Source organism: Mauremys reevesii, linkage group 14, assembly GCF_016161935.1.
Source record: "Mauremys reevesii isolate NIE-2019 linkage group 14, ASM1616193v1, whole genome shotgun sequence".
NCBI classification, from domain to species: domain Eukaryota; kingdom Metazoa; phylum Chordata; order Testudines; family Geoemydidae; genus Mauremys; species Mauremys reevesii.
In genome coordinates this window covers 8,774,113-8,790,891 of record NC_052636.1, presented here as the reverse complement: position 1 = coordinate 8,790,891, position 16,779 = coordinate 8,774,113, and the positions used below count along the sequence as shown (strand labels likewise).

The window sequence follows — 16,779 nt, the reverse complement described above, 5'->3', positions numbered from 1 at the left end:
GCTTCCACAACACACACACTGCTGTGCCATTGTGTAAGTGTGTCCACGGCTGAACTGCAAGAATTCCTGCTCATTTCCCTTCTGGCTGGAGCATGAGGAGAGTGTGTTTGTGGTCAATGACGTTGCTGTAGATTGTTGCCCATTTCCTGCCTTGATCATTCAGACAGTCCCTTTCCTGCCATATCACCAGCACAGCAGTGATTGCAATAACAGGGGGCAGGTTTTCTCTGGGGCACTCAGATTTGTCAGGGGGTTGGTGGCTCCTTTCTTTCCTTACCCTGGAGTAAACTCAGCTTTTAATTCCATCCTTGGTGTTTCAAGGAATAACAACAGACGACCGAGGAAAGAGGTGGACAAGTGGGTCTCAGGAGGGGCAGAGAGGTGGGGCGATGGGCAGGGCGGGTGTCACTGGAGGGCAGAGAGGTGGGGCGGTGGGCAGGGCGGGTCTCAGGAGGGGGCAGAGAGATGGGGGCGGGGGCAGGGCAGGTCTCAGGGGAGGGGAAGAGAGGTGGGGGCGGGGGCAGGGCGGGTCTCAGGGAGGGCAGAGAGGTGGGGGCGGGGGCAGGGCGGGTCTCAGGGAGGGGCAGAGAGGTGGGGTGGGGGCAGGGCGGGTCTCAGGAGGGGCAGAGTGGTGGGGGCGATGGGCAGGGAGGGTCTCACGGGAGGGGCAGAGAGGTGGGGCGGTGGGCAGGGAGGGTCTCACGGAAGGGGCAGAGAGGTGGGGCGGTGGGCAGGGCGGGTCTCAGGGAGGGGCAGAGTGGTGGGGGCAGTGGGCAGGGCGGGACTCAGGGGAGGGGCAGAGAGGTGGGGGCGGAGGGCAGGGCGGGTCTCAGGGGAGGGGCAGAGAGGTGGGGGCAGCAGGCAGGCCGTGGGGTAGGGGGTGGAGAGGCACCAGGAGGCCTTCAGGGAGGAGAGGAGGGAGCGAAAGGTGGACCAGCAGGCCTCAGCCACAGTGGAAGAGCGGGGGTGGGAAGTGGTCAAATGGGAGTGAGGGCAGAACACAGGTGGGGCCTGAGAGGGAGGCGAACGAGTCAAGGGGGTGGAGTGGGCAGGGCCGCCCAGAGGATTCAGGGGGCCTGGGGCAAAACAATTTTGGGGGCCCCTTCCATAAAAAAAAAGTTGCAATACTCTAGAATCCTGTATTCTCGTGGGGGCCCTGCAGGGCCTGGGGCAAATTGCCCCACCTGCCCCCCCTCTGGGTGGCCCTGCCCTCAGCCTCTCCTCGTAAGTCCCCTGCCCCCTAATCATTTTTGTTGCCCTCCCCTAGACTCTCTCCAATTTGTTTCTGTAGTGGGGGGGGGCCTCACCAGTGCCGAATAGAAGGGAATAATCACTTCCCTCGATCTGCCGGCAATGCTCCTACTGACCCAGCCAATATGACCAGGTACCCATATTGAATGCAGACCCAGCAATATTTGATAAATTGGTTACTGTCCATTCAGGAGGTTATTTCCCAGCTATTCATAAATAATGAAGATGCTCTAAGCGGAGGGGAGAGAGCTGTCCCGTCCATGTAGTTAATCCATCTCCCCGAGAGGTGGTAGCTATGTCACTGGGGGAAGCTATGGGGGTGGGTGTGCAAGCTGTGGTGTTTACATGGATCTATAAGTTTAATCAAACCCCATTTTTAAAAGCACTGTGGTCTGGGAACAGAACAGGAGATCCCTGAGGCAGGGCCTGTCCTTCAAAATCTTTAAGATCTCTGACTTACCTACACAGCAGTCATGGGGGTATAGCTCAGTGGTCGAGTGTTTGACTGCAGTTCAAATGGTCCTTGGTTCAAATCCAAGTGCCCCCTTACAAACCTCTTCCTTCAATTAAAATAATGTCATTTCCATTATGTTCAGGAGTTCCACTGAATAGGGATCCCTGAAATGAATAGAAACACTCAATGTTTCCCTGTGCAAATGCATAAAAACCTAGCAAACGTGCCTTCACTGAAATCAGTTCCAATCCTCTAAAGGATTAAAGAATCCTTATTGAGGTTGCAGGAAAAAAAATCCCCATGTGTAGAAAGAATAGTAAATATGGCAGGCGACAAGCTTGGCTTAACAGTGAAATCCTTACTGATCTTAAACACAAAAAAGAAGCTTACAAGAAGTGGAAGACTGGACAAATGACCAGGGAGGAGTATAAAAATATTGCTCAGGCATGAAGGAGTGAAATCAGGAAGGCCAAATCACACTTGGAGTTCCATCTAGCAAGAGATGTTAAGAGTAACAAGAAGGGTTTCTTCAGGTATGTTAGCAACATGAAGAAAGTCAAGGAATGAGGGAGGTAACTTAGTGGACAGAGGATGTGGAAAAAACTAATGTACTCAATGCTTTTTTTTGCCTCTGTCTTCATAAACAAGGTCAGCTCCCAGACTGCTGCACTGGGCAGCACAGTATGGGGAGAAGGTGACCAGCCCTCTGTGGAGAAAGAAGTGGTTCAGGACTGTTTAGAAAAACTGGACGAGCACAAGTTCATGGGGCCGGATGCACTGCATCCAAGGGTGCTAAAGGAGTTGGCGGATGTGATTGCAGAGCCATTGGCCATTATCTTTGAAAACTCATGGCGATCGGGGGAGGTCCTGGATTACTGGAAAAAGGCTACTGTAGTGCCCATCTTTAAAAAAGGGAAGAAGGAGGATCCGGGGAACTACAGGTCAGTCAGCCTCACCTCAGTCCCTGGAAAAATCATGGAACAGGTCCTCAAGGAATCAATTCTGAACCACTTAAAGGAGGGCCAAGTGATCAGGAACAGTCAGCATGGATTCACCAAGGGCAAGTCATGCCTGACTAACCTAATTGCCTTCTATGAGGAGATAACTGGGGCTGTGGATGAGGGGAAAGCAGTGGATGTGTTATCCCTTGACTTTAGTAAAGCTTTTGATACAGTCTCCCACAGTATTCTTGCCAGCAAGTTAAAGAAGTATGGGCTGGATGAATGGACTATAAGGTGGATAGAAACATGGCTAGATCATCGGGCTCAATGGGTAGTGATCAACGGCTCCATGTCTAGTTGGCAGCCAATTTCAAGTGGAGTGCCCCAAGGGTGGGTCCTGGGGCCGGTTTTGTTCAATATCTTCATTAATGATTAGGAGGATGGCGTGGACTGCACCCTCAGCAAGTTTGCAGATGACACTAAATTGGGAGGAGTGAGAGATACGCTGGAGTGTAGGGATAGGATACAGAGGGAACTAGACAAATTAGAGGACTGGGCCAAAAGAAACCTGATGAGGTTCAACAAGGACAAATGCAGAGTCCTGCACTTAGGACGGAAGAATCCCATTCACTGCTACAGACTAGGGACCGAATGGCTAGGAAGCAGTTCTGCAGAAAAGGACCAAGAGGTTACAGTGGTCGAGAAGCTGAATATGAGTCAACAGTGTGCCCTTGTTGCCAAGAAGGCTAATGGCATTTTGGGCTGTATAATTAGGGGCATTGTCGGCAGATCGAGGATGTGATCATTCCCTCTATTAGACATTGGTGAAGCCTCATCTGGAGTACTGTGTCCAGTTTTGGGCCCACACTACAAGAAGGATGTGGAAAAAGTGGAAAGAGTCCAGCAGAGGGCAACAAAAATGATTACGGGGTTGAAGCACATGACTTATGAGGAGAGGCTGAGGAACTGGGCTTGTTTAGTCTGCAGAAGAGAAGACTGAGGGGATTTGATAGCTGCTTTCAACTACCTGACAGGGGGTTCCAAAGAGGATGGATCTAGACTGTTCTCAGTGGTAGAAGATGACAGAACAAGGAGCAATGGTCTCAAGTTGCAGTGGGGGAGGTTTAGGCTGGATATTAGGAAAAACTTTTTCATTCAGAGAGTGGTGAAGCACTGCAATGGGTTACCTAGGGAGGTGGTGGAATCTCCTTCCTTAGAGGTTTTTAAGGTCAGGCTTGACAAAGCCCTGGCTGGGATGATTTAGTTGGGGATTGGTCCTGCTTTGAGCAGTAGGTTGGAGTAGATGACCTCCTGAAGTCCCTTCCAACCCTGATATTCTATGATTCTATGATTAGATTTTCTAATGGTCTCTTCTGGCCATAATTTCTGAAAAACTGAGTGTAGCATTGGGAGCAGCGTCTGCTGTTTCCCTGTCTAGCCGGCTTGCTGCCTAGAACGAACGCTCCTTGAGTGGGGTGATCCACAGGGAGTAGCTCAAACCTCCAAAGTGCCTGGCCAGGGGCAGGACATTGGCACAGCAAGGGAGGGGTGTGGCAGTGACATCACAAAGGCCTTTTGCAGGACCTCAGACTATTGGTCCAAGGTGGTGGGTAGGTGGTGACCTCACAGAGAGATGCTGACATGAGCCAGGCAGGACAGGGGCCAGGGGCCAGGGAAACCTCAGAGATCCCTGTGGCTTTGTTTCAGCAAGTCTCCTTCTCCAGGTCTCTCTTTGAGGACTGAGAGAGTATTCGGGTTCACGGACGTGAGCGCCAGGAGGAACCTCTTTCGAGTTTTCTCCTTCCCTTATAGTGATTTTATTAGAAAACAGCCGTCCCTGTTTAGAAGGTAAGAGCCTCCTGGAGGTTTGAAACCTGTTCAGTCTGATCCATCTGGTGACAGTTAACATAAGAACATAAGAACATAAGAAAGGCCGTACCGGGTCAGACCAAAGGTCCATCTAGCCCAGTATCTGTCTACCAACAGTGGCCAATGCCAGGTGCCCCTGAGGGAGTGAACCTAACAGGCAATGATCAAATGATCTCTCTCCTGCCATCCATCTCCATCCTCTGACGAACAGAGGCTAGGGACACCATTCTTACCCATCCTGGCTAATAGCCATTTATGGACTTAGCCACCATGAATTTATCCCGTCCCCTTTTAAACATTGTTATAGTCCTAGCCTTCACAACCTCCTCAGGTAAGGAGTTCCACAAGTTGACTGTGCGCTGCGTGAAGAAGAACTTCCTTTTATTTGTTTTAAACCTGCTGCCTATTAATTTCATTTGGTGACCCCTAGTTCTTGTATTATAGGAATAAGTAAATAACTTTTCCTTATCCACTTTCTCAACATCACTCATGATTTTATATACCTCTATCATGTCCCCCCTTAGTCTTCTCTTTTCCAAACTGAAGAGTCCTAGCCTCTTTAATCTTTCCTCATATGGGACCTTCTCTAAACCCCTAATCGTTTTAGTTGCTCTTTTCTGAACCTTTTCTAGTGCTAGAATATCTTTTTTGAGGTGAGGAGACCACATCTGTACACAGTATTCGAGATGTGGGCGTACCATGGATTTATATAAGGGCAATAATATATTCTCAGTCTTATTCTCTATCCCCTTTTTAATGATTCCTAACATCCTGTTTGCTTTTTGACCGCCTCTGCACACTGCGTGGACATCTTCGGAGAACTATCCACGATAACTCCAAGATCTTTTTCCTGACTCGTTGTAGCTAAATTAGCCCCCATCATGTTGTATGTATAGTTGGGGTTATTTTTTCCAATGTGCATTACTTTACATTTATCCACATTAAATTTCATTTGCCATTTTGTTGCCCAATCACTTAGTTTTGTGAGATCTTTTGAAGTTCTTCACAATCTGCTTTAGTCTTAACTATCTTGAGTAGTTTAGTATCATCTGCAAACTTTGCCACCTCACTGTTTACCCCTTTCTCCAGATCATTTATGAATAAATTGAATAGGATTGGTCCTAGGACTGACCCTTGGGGAACACCACTAGTTACCCCTCTCCATTCTGAGAATTTACCATTAATTCCTACCCTTTGTTCCCTGTCCTTTAACCAGTTCTCAATCCATGAAAGGACCTTTCCTTTTATCCCATGACAGCTTAATTTATGTAAGAGCCTTTGGTGAGGGACCTTGTCAAAGGCTTTCTGGAAATCTAAGTACACTATGTCCACCGGATCCCCCTTGTCCACATGTTTGTTGACCCCTTCAAAGAATTCTAATAGATTAGTAAGACACGATTTCCCTTTACAGAAACCATGTTGACTATTGCTCAAGAGTTTATGTTTTTCTATGTGTCTGACAATTTTATTCTTTACTATTGTTTCAACTAATTTGCCCGGTACCGACGTTAGACTTACCGGTCTGTAATTGCCGGGATCACCCCTAGAGCCCTTTTTAAATATTGGCGTTACATTAGCTAACTTCCAGTCATTGGGTACCGAAGCCGATTTAAAGTTGAATTCTAGGCATGGAAAACACGAGCTTAAGGAGAGAGAATTTTATTCCACACCTGGGATTTTGTCCCTTAGAATCACTGGGGACATTGGGGTTTGTCCTTTTTGTTTCACCTTTTCCTCCATCCCTCCTTTCTCTTCGTCTCTTGCTTCTTTTGTCCTTTCTCCTGTTCCCCTCCCAACACCAGGAGGGGTGTGTGTGTGTGTGTTGCGGGGGAGTGCTCTGCAGCTCCCATTGTGGGAGCTCCACTCAAAAATGTGGGGCTGAAATAGTGCTCGGGCAGTGATCCCCACCAGTGACCTGGGCCATCCTTTGGGCTCTCTGGTGAGAACCCTCAGCCTCAGTCTCTACCCTGATTGGCTGAGCAGGGGGTTATTGACAGGGAGGAGAGTCAGCTCCTTGTTGGTCTCTTTTAAGACCAAGGAAATAAGTCAGAACCAGTTCTATGTTTGATGGATTTTGCTGCTTCTCTGCATTAATGGTCTCTGAGCAGTTCATGATTCTCTCTAACATTGCAGTTCTCCTCAGATACTTACTGAATAATTCCTGTGCACTGTTGTTGGTCTGGAGCTCATCTGAGAGCACTTTATTCAGGTCATTCAATGTCTGAAATTCAAGATCCGATGGTTAGTTAGAAAATCAGGGCTCTTGGGTTATATTCCCAACTCTGCCACTGACTGGCCATGTGACCTCAGACAACTCAATTCTCCTTCCTCAGCCTTAGCTTCTCCCTCTTTCAAGTAGGGATAATAATGATCCGCTCCTACCTACCTCAACACACTCACTCTTCCCCAACACACACTGTCTCTCCCCAAACACACACAGTCTCCACACTGCAGTTGAAAAGCAGCTGGCAATCTAGTAGGATGCCCAGGGAACAACGGAGAGAGAAACCTGCATCACTGAAAGTGCAGCCATGGAGACACCACACCCCAGCCTGGCCTAGCAGGGGGAGGGGGGCGAGAAGGGACATCATTCGAGCTCCCTGCATCCAGGTCACTTTCCTCAGCCGGGCTGCGTCAGGGGAGGGCAGAGAGCAGCAGCTTCTGATGCTCCCCTCACAGCCCAGCCCAGGTGGGGAAAGTGACCAGGACGCAGGAGCACATAGTGCTGCTCCTCGCTCCCCACCCTCTATGGGGCCACGGAGGAGCATTGGGGCAGGGAGAGCAGTGAGCACCTTTGCACGGCCACACGGTGCCCTTTGACCCCCTGGAGCCCTGGGCGGCTGCCGGGGGCCCCACCCCTAAGGCCGGCCGGGCTCCCCAGCACGAACAGCAGAGACACAGGGAGACTGACCACCCACTGAGCAGAGGTAGCCTGGGCGGCTCGTAATGGAGGATCGGGGGGGGCTCAGCCTCCCCAAACCTTGCGTCGCCAAGGGGGCAGTGGGGCCCATGACTAGGGGCCCTGGCCAAATTGGGACCCGCTGGGAAAGTCTCCCCCATGTCAGCCCCAGGGCTGGAGGAGCTCCCACTCCCTGCTACGGCCCGGGGCTGCAGCAGGGGCACAGAGCTTCTCTGGTCTCGGGGGGCAGCGGGGCAGGGTAAAGGAGTGACAGGGTGGGGCCAGTGGGGAAGGGGTGGAACAGAGGTGACAGTGGGTGGGGCCGTGGGTGGAAGGTGTGGAAGGGGCGGAGCCACACACAGAAGTGGGGTCATGGTTCGGTGCTGGGGCCCCCACTTGTTCTCCCTTTCCCTGGGCTTTGGCATCACTAGCCCCTGCTTAGCGAGTAGGGGTCAGTGGTCCCCAAAATGTGGGGCGTGACTCCTAGGGGGACACAGAGGAAGATTGATGGGGGCACCTCAGGGCCTGAGCCAGCCCCCATGGACGGCAGGGAGGGAGCCCCACTCAGCCCCACTCTGTCCCAGCTCTTCCCCAACCCTACCCTCAGCCTGGCCCCCTGGCTCCCAGCCCGGCCTCGACCCCCTGACCCCTGTCCGCACCCCTCTCCCCAGCAAGCAACGGCCCCACTCCCAGCCCCGGTTCTCAACCGCGGCTTCCGAGGGGCCACAGCCATGGATACGAGAGCACAGTGTGAAATGTTTGGGGACCACTGGGTTAGGGTGACGTCCTCAATCACTTCTCTGCCGTCCAATGAAAGCGATTCCTCACCCACCCACCCCTCCGTCAGGACGGCCTAGGTACGTTCTGCTGCCCTTCACTCGTACAGGAAGGAGAATAACATTTCATTCCACTCAATGCTAAAGTGATTTGCAACCCACCACCATCCCAAACTGGTCATTTTGGGGAAGCGGCCCCCTCATGCTGCATAGCTAGGCAGAGTAGGGGTGTCTATGCAAACACGGCCTGTTCCTGAAGTCTTCCCCCAGCTCCTCACTAGATGTGAGGGGGGAGCTCATTCAGCCCCTGCTTACGCTTAGTATTTAAAAACTCCTTAGTGTCCTTATCTCTGCTGGCCTTAGATTTCTCCTCCTGTCTACTTTTTGACAGCTTGGATGAGGTGGCCGAGTGGTTAAGGTGATGGACTGCTAATCCATTGTGCTCTGCACACATGGGTTCAAATCCCATCCTCATCAGCTGCATTTAGTCTTCACCCTCCTTTATAGACAACCATCTCTATGTTCAGGAGTGTGTTTATAGACAACCATCTCCTAATTAGCTCAGGAGTGGGTGGATCGACTTATGGGCCTGCATCTTGCAGGAGGTCAGATGAGATGATCATAATGGTCCCTTCTGATCTTGGATTCTATGATCTCCCCCCCTTGGTACAATGACAGATCAAACAATGTTGCTTCTTGCAAACAAAAAGCTTCTCAGAATCTCTTCCCCTCGCTTTGCTTAAAATAAAATATCTAAATACCAGATTTCTAAAAAAATTCTCTAGTCCAGCATTTCTTAGTTTTTATCTCAAAAGGGAACAGCCTCATAATCTCCCCCAAACACCCTGGGACCTCCCCACATAATTAAAATACCTCCAACCTGAGCAAGGCCACAACAGTGAACCAGAACTAGTGTCTAGGCCAAGCTGTTCTGAAGGAGACAACTCAACCATTTTCTCTCTGCTTCCCTTTGCAAAGTCTGACTGAGAAACCAAAATTCCCCAAACTGAAAATTTTCTGCTGAAAAACCACTACTAGTGTGTTTGGGGACTTGGTTTGAATGTACTATTATTATTCTCTTCTGATTTCTGAATCAGTTTTGTCATCCAGGTGTGTTTCCAGCTGTTGAGTTGTGGGGGAGAGAGGCCAACTCATAATGTCTCTACCCCCCTTTCATAGTTTCTTCCAACTGGCTAGGAAGTACCTTTGCTAGGATGTGAGCAAGCAGTGTCCATTGTCGCTGTGCTATCTCGGAGAAGTCTGCATTGTACACGGTTCCTGGGATAGTCCTTGGGAGTGTGGATCCCTTTAATGGGCCAGCAGCGAGTCTGGCTCCTCCATTGTCACACCTGAAAGGCTGGTGGTGGGCATTTCCCAACCTCATCTCAGTAACACACACAGAGCAAAACTTCCCAGCCAATGCTACACACACAATCCAACACAATATTAATGTTCAACAGACCAAGACTTTTGAAATGACACCTCACCAGGCAGACTTTGTACAAACCGTATCATCATTATATGCGAGCAGTGAATATGGGGCTTCCAGGGTGCTGCTCTGAGCACAGCGAGCCACACCTGGGCTGACACTGCAATGGAGACGGACCCTTAGAGTCCATCTCTCCTGGGATAAAGATGGCAGCATGGCTGGCCTGGACCATCTGACGTGGGCTCATGGAGCTAAAGCTGAGAGGCTAAAAACTGTGGTGCAGATATTTGTGTTCACACTGAAGCCTGGGTTCGGAAACCCTCACCCCTCGTGGGGTCTCAGAGGTTGGGCTCAAGCCCATCTGTCTGCCCTGTAATTTTATAGTCTTGCAGCCCAAGCCCCATAACCCTGAGTCAGCTGACCCGGGCTTTGCGACAGGTGCCCTGGGTGTGTTAATCGCAGTGTAGACATAACATTAGGCTACGTCTCCAGTGCAATGAAACACCCACGACTGGCCCGTGTCACATTAATCAGGGTCATGCGGCTTGGGCTGTAAAGTTGCAGTGTCCGTGTCTCGGCTCAGGCTCAGTCCCCTGCTCCAGGAGCCCAGAAGGTTGGGAGGGGGTTTAGCAAGTGGAAATGGTAAAACCGCAGGGGAGTATTACCCTGGACTCATGGCATTTCTCCATCGGTCTGTCTGCTCTGGGGCAGGGACAGAAACACGTCCTGCTGCTTTTGTTATTTCAAAGGGCAGGTTAGGATTTTCATTCGCAGACACAGTGCACAAAACAGGACTCAACCCTCGGCATAAACTAAATGAGCTGCCCACAGATTCTGGCAGCCACAATGAGCATTTGGTGAGAGAGCTCAGACCTGCCCCTGTCCCAGAGGGACGGGGTCATCTGAGAAGGAACTGGACCACTGACCTATCAGCTCCTAACTCCCAAACTTTCAGTAACTCTATCCTCAGTGCCTGTGAGTGTAATTTAAACCATAAGAAAAACCACACTAGGCTAGACCGAAGGTCCATCTAACTCTGAATCTTGTCTTCTGACAGTAGCCAATACCAGATGCCCCAAAAGCAACTCAGTAAGGTACCACTGGAACTTGAACCCAGGATCTCCTGCATACAAAACAGTGGTTTTAGCCAGCTAAGCCATGGTGTCTTCAGCTGCTGAAGGGATCATGTCTGCACACACCTGACTCTCTGCCAACCTCCATCTGGGCCTGACAAGCTTTGCTGGTGTTTGGATTCAGTAAAGCAGAGGAGCAGGTGAAGTTTTACTCCCAAGGTTCTTTGGACAGGTCTACACTACAAAATTAGATCGGTGTAACTACATTACTCAACTCCACCAGAGAGGTCCTTTGGGGCCATCTGCCTGTCCCAAGTCAGGGTAAAGGAGGAGGGTTGGGCGTGGGGCTAGCAACTCCACCCTGTAGAAATCAGCTTGCTACAGAAACGCCAACAATAGAGTTAACAGAGACTTTTAGCCTGGAAAAAGAAGGGTCTTCAACTCGAAGATGCATGACGCTGGGTGGTGAAAGCCGCGAGGAAGCCACTAAGCCGATCACCCTTCTTGCAGCCAGGAGGATTACCATCGGCACATGGAACGTGAGGACCATGTACGAGTCAGGAAAGACGGCGCAGGTTGCAACTACATTACTCAGGGGTGTGAAAAATTTACCTCCCTAAGCAATGCAGTTATATCAGCCTAACCCCGGTGCAGATAGCGCTGTGCCAACAGGAGGGCTTCTCCCATCAACATAGCTTGGGGAGGGGCTTGATTAGTGAAGATGAAGAGAATAGGTGGCCCATGGCTCTTGCATTTGGGGAGGCTGGGTGTGAGCGTTGGAAGCTCCCTGGAAGTGGGGGGCCCATTGGTGCCCAGACCATGCCACTGTCCCCCCCACCCTTCTCCTATCTCTGAGGCCCCACCTGTGCTCCCCCCTTGCTCCTGTTTGGCCACTTCCCACCCTCGCTCTTCCTCTTTGGCTGAGGACGGCTGAGCCACCTCTCGCTCGCTCCTCTCCTCCCCCAAGGCCTTCCTGCCTCCTGCTCGTGCCTCTCCACCCGCTACCACAAGGTCTGCCCACCAGCCGCCACCGTGACCTCTCTGACCCATCCCTGCAACCCACCCTGCCCACCACCCACACCTCTCTGCCTCTCCCCTGAGACCTGCCCTGCTCACTGCCCCCACCTCCGAGACCTGCTCTGCCCACCGCTCGAAACTCTCTGCCCCTCCCCTGAGACCCACCCTGTCCATGTCTTTCTTCGGTCATCTGTTGTTATTCCATGAAGCATCAAGAATGGAATAAAAAGCTGAGTTTACTCCAGGGTGAGGAAACAAAGAAGTCACCAACCCCCCGGCATTGCTGCTTTAGTTAAAGTGTTTAGTTAAAACAGCTATTGAATGTCCTCCCTATGCCCCTTGTGTCACCAGAGCACATCCATGCTAGCAGTTCGTGGATGGCAACAGAGAGCAGTGCACTGTGGGCAACTATCCCACTGTGCAACTGGCTGCGGGGTGTTTTGGGAAGGGTTTGCAATGCCTCACGGACTGGTACAGCATCGCATGATGCAGGTTTCTCTATCCCACCGTTCCACGGGCATCTTACTAGATTGCCAGCTGCTTTTCAACTGCAGTGTGTGTGGCGGGGTAGAGACTGTTTGTGTTCTGGGGAGAGACAGTGTGTGCCGGGGGAAGAGTGACTGTGTTGAGCTAGGTAGGAGCGGATCATTATTACCCCTACTCGAAAGAGAGAGAAGCTCAGGCTGAGAAAGGAGAATTGACTTGTCTTAGGTCACACAGCCAGTCAGGGGCAGAGTTGGGAATAGGACCCAAAAGCCCTGATTTTCAATCTAAACATCGGATCTTGAATTTCATACACTGAATGACCTGAATAAAGTGCTCACAGATGAGCTCCAGATCAACAACAGTGCACACAAATTATTCAGCAAGTATTTGAGAACTGCAACATTTGAGAGAATCATGAACTGCTCAGAGACCATTAATGTAGAGAAGCAGCAAAATTCATCAAACATAGAACTGGTTCTGACTTATTTACTTGGTCTTAAAAGAGAACAAGGACCTGAGTCTCCTCCCTGTCAATAACCCCCTGCTCAGCCAATCAGGGTAGAGACTGAGGACGGGAGGCTGAGGGTTCTCACCAGAGAGCCCAAAGGATGGCCCAGGTCACTGGTGGGGATCACTGCCCGAGCACTATTTCAGCCCCACATTTTTGGGTGGACCTCCCACAGTGGGAGCTGCAGAGCACTCCCCCGCAACACACACACACACACCCCTACCTCCTGGTGTTGGGAGAACAGGAAAAAGGACAAAAGAAGCAAGAGACAAAGAGAAAGGAGGGAGGGATGGATGGAGGAAAACGTGAAACAAAAAGGAGAAACCCTAATCTCCCCAGTGATTCTAAGGGACAAAATCCCAGGTGCGGAATAAAATTCTGCCTCCTTAAGCTCGTGTTTTCCATGCCTAGAATTCAACTCTCACCAGCTGGATCAGACTGAACAGGTTTCAAACTTCCAGGAGGCTCTTACCTTGTAAACAGGGACTGCTGTTTTCCAGTAAAATCACTAAAAGGGAAGGAGAAAACTCGAAAGAGTTTCCTCCTGGCGCTCACGTCCGTGAACCCGAATACTCTCTCAGTCCTCAGAGACCTGGAGAAGGAGACTTGCGGAAGCAAAGCCACAGGGGGCTCTGAGGTTTCCCTGGCCCCTCGCCCCGGTCCTGCCTGGCTGATGTCAGCATCTCTCTGTGAGGTCACCACCTCCCCACCACCTTGGACCAATAGTCTGAGGTCCTGCAAAAGGCCTTTGTGATGTCACTGCCACACCCCTCCCTTTCTGTGCCAATGTCCTGCCCCTGGCCAGGCACTTTGGAGGTTTGAGCTACTCCCTGTGGATCACCCCACTCAAGGAGCGTTCATTCTAGGCAGCAAGCCGGCTAGACAGGGAAACATCAGATGCTGCTCCCAATGCTACACTCAGTTTTTCAGAAATTAGTCGACTTTATGGCCAGAAGAGACCATTAGAGCATCTAATCTGACCCCCTGCATATCACAGGCCTCCTGTATGGCACAATAGCATGTGTGAGAGAGGGGCTGACGAGACGAGTGGGTGGGCAGTGGTAAAAGGGTGGGTGAGCCTGCAGCACGGAAGGCAGGGGGCTGAGGAGGCGAGTGGGAGGGGCTGGTGAGCTGGCAGCAGGGGACTGAGGAGACGAGCTATGAGTCGGTGGCTGACCTGTTCTGCTGATCTGGTCTGGCTCCCAGCCCCTCTCCAAGGGTTGCAGCTGGCTGGAGGTGCTGCCTTCCTCAGTCCCACCTCATTCACTCCACAGAGCAACTGATTACAAAGTGGGGGGAAGATCTTATTCTACTTCTAGCAAAAAGACATTTTCTTTTTACCTTAATTATACTACCTTAGAGGCCCGCTATAACATATTACCAAGGTTCAATGCCACCATTTTGGCGGGGCAGTGCTGGGGAAGGAGGGTTTGTTTCCACGGGGTGGATGACGCTTGGGGGTGATTGTTTCGGGGAGGGGCTTGGCGGCACTGGGGGGTGGTGTTCGGTGAGGCCGGGGGGTTTCATCCCTCAGCTGTTTTCTTTGGAGTAATATTGCCCTCGCCGCTTTACGAGTTGTGCAGGCCTAGACTAAACCAGAGACTCTGGACTCAGCATTCAAGTATCCTGCAATCTGAACTTCACATCTGATACATTCCCTCATTGGCTGCCATCGTTTGGCCAGCAGGGAAGTGCTTCTTGTCCAAGAAGGCAGCCAGATTGGGACCCGTAGGCATGGAATGGCTCTGAAGGAATCAGCTGTTTCTCTCTGTGCTTCATCTAACTTTGGATCCAAATGGTAAAAGACAGTTGTTCCCAATTTAATCATGGCGTCCTTCAGGAGTGTGATCGATGCCACTTAACTAGGGAGCAGGTTCTAAAAATAGTTTACCTGGGCCACAGGTCACCATAGCTTCCATCTCAGGAGTGAAAATCAACCACTAGTACCTGCAATTTCTACCCGAGTTCTTGTAAAATCTTTGACCTTACTTGGAGTAATTTTACACTTCTTTGGTGTAGAATTCTTCACCAACCGCACAACAGATCAGTAGCGACAGTGAGGTACAACTCCCCCAAATATGCCCTTTTATTTCTTTAATCTGGAGGCACAGATTTAAATTAGGGACTAAATTCAGGTGCGATTTAGAATCCCTGTAAGACAACAAATGTCAGGTCTCTATTAAAAAGAGGTATCTTTCTGCAGCTATATCACATTCAAACGGATTTCATTTTCTACACATTTGCAGCATCTCCCAGGGGTGAGCTGATGAGAAAAGTCACTTCCATTTTTCCCATCTCTACCTCAGTAGGGATTGTATTTCCCAAATAATAGGCAACATGCAGCTAATGAGGAAGGAGATCTCTTCAGGAGCCACTTCCCGCAGGGCCTGGGCCACAACTGCTTTGAGAGCCCAATGCATGGGTACTTTGTTTAATTACAAGTTATTTATGAGGGAATCCTCTTCCCAGCCCTTTAGAAAAAATACTGACCTAACCAACTGCACAACAGGGGGATTGGGATGGTGATGGGGAATAAGGGACTCCCTCTGATTTACCCCATCTTCTTCCGTTGTTACAGAGGGTGAAATGACATTTTCCCCTATCCCTGCCCTGTTCCTGCTCTTTGTTATAGTTCAATATATTTTAAGTGAGAAAAATGGTAGTAAAAATATCTGCTCTGCAGCACAACCTGAACCAACATCAGAGCAACTGGGAGTGAAACAACTTCTTCCCCAAGAGTGAACTCGATGACTAACAATGGCTTTGAAATGGGGGAACAGTACAACCATGATGCTCAGGGTTGGTTTAGACTAGGAAAAGTGATGGAGTTTAGGTCAGGTCAAGGGGGAAGCTAATGCCAACCCCTGCACCTGGGCTGCATCTGCTCTACAACTATAATTGTCTTGTTACACCAAGATCACTAACTTGAGCAGCCAACGCCATGTGCAGCCCTAGTGGATGTCAGGCACAGGTAGTTTTAGCCTCAGTGTAGCTTGTTGGAATCAAACCTCTCTCCCACCTGGAGCTGACGAACATTCCTGGCAGGAGGGACACACACTCCTACGACTCAGAAGGAAAGGAGTTGATAGAAAAGATCACAGGACTGACCCCAAAGAAGGGTGAGCTGCAAAAGGCAGAAGCAGGCAACTGATCTGGGGGAGCTGACACACCACGGTGAAGATGGTGCAAAAATCACTATGTGGGAATTAGATTTTTTTTTTTTTAATCACATTTGCTTTCTCCAGCCCTAGTCAAGGGATTTATAACAGTTCTCTCTCATGTGGATTTTCTGATGTGTAATAAGGTTTGAGCTCTGATTGAAGCTTTTCCCACACTCAGAGCATGTGTAGTGCTTCTCCTGTGTGGATTCTCCTGTGTGCACTCAGGACAGAGCTGCGATTGAAGCTTTTCCCACACTCAGAGCACGTGTAGGGCTTCTCCCCTGTGTGGATTCTCTCATGTCTGATAAGGGTTGAGCTCTGATTGAAGCTTTTCCCGCACTCAGAGCACGTGCACGGGCGTCTCCCTGTGTGGATTCTCTCATGTCTGATAAGGGTTGAGCTCAGCTTGAAGCTTTTCCCGCACTCAGTGCACGTGTAGGGCTTCTCCCCTGTGTGGATTCTCCTGTGTGCGCTCAGGGCAAAGCTCTGCTTGAAGCTTTTCCCGCATTCAGGGCACGTGTAGGGCGTCTCCTGTGTGGATTCTCCGATGTGTTATAAGGTGAGAGCTCCTATTGAAGCTTTTCCCCCACTCAGAGCACGTGTAGGGCGTCTCCCTTCTGTGGATTCTCTCATGTCTGATAAGTGTTGAGCTCTGCTTGAAGCTTTTCCTGCACTCAGAGCACGTGTAGGGCATCTCCTGTGTGGATTCTCTCATGTTTGATAAGGTGAGAGCTCCGATTGAAGCTTTTCCCGCACTCATGGCACATGTAGCGTCTCTCTTCCAAGTTGATTCTGTTGTGTGGAATAAGGTCTGAGTGGCTACTGTAGTTTTCCTCTGTCCTCTGCTGAGTCTCACAGGCTTTTGTGTTTTCTGGGAGTGCACAACTCCTGGAAACATTCCCTTTGGATCTTCCT

At 50.4% G+C, this 16,779-nt stretch overlaps 2 non-coding genes and 1 pseudogene across 2 annotated transcripts; 2 read left to right on the top strand and 1 right to left on the bottom strand.

The window, feature by feature from the left end:
* LOC120381691 overlaps positions 1-16,495 on the bottom strand; it is a 116,432-nt pseudogene extending 99,937 nt beyond the window's left edge.
* Positions 1,727-1,798, top strand: TRNAC-GCA. The gene has a single exon. It is a non-coding gene; the product is annotated as a tRNA-Cys (tRNA).
* TRNAS-GCU lies at positions 8,586-8,667 on the top strand. The gene has a single exon. It is a non-coding gene; the product is annotated as a tRNA-Ser (tRNA).
* Positions 16,496-16,779: the final 284 nt, after the last annotated feature.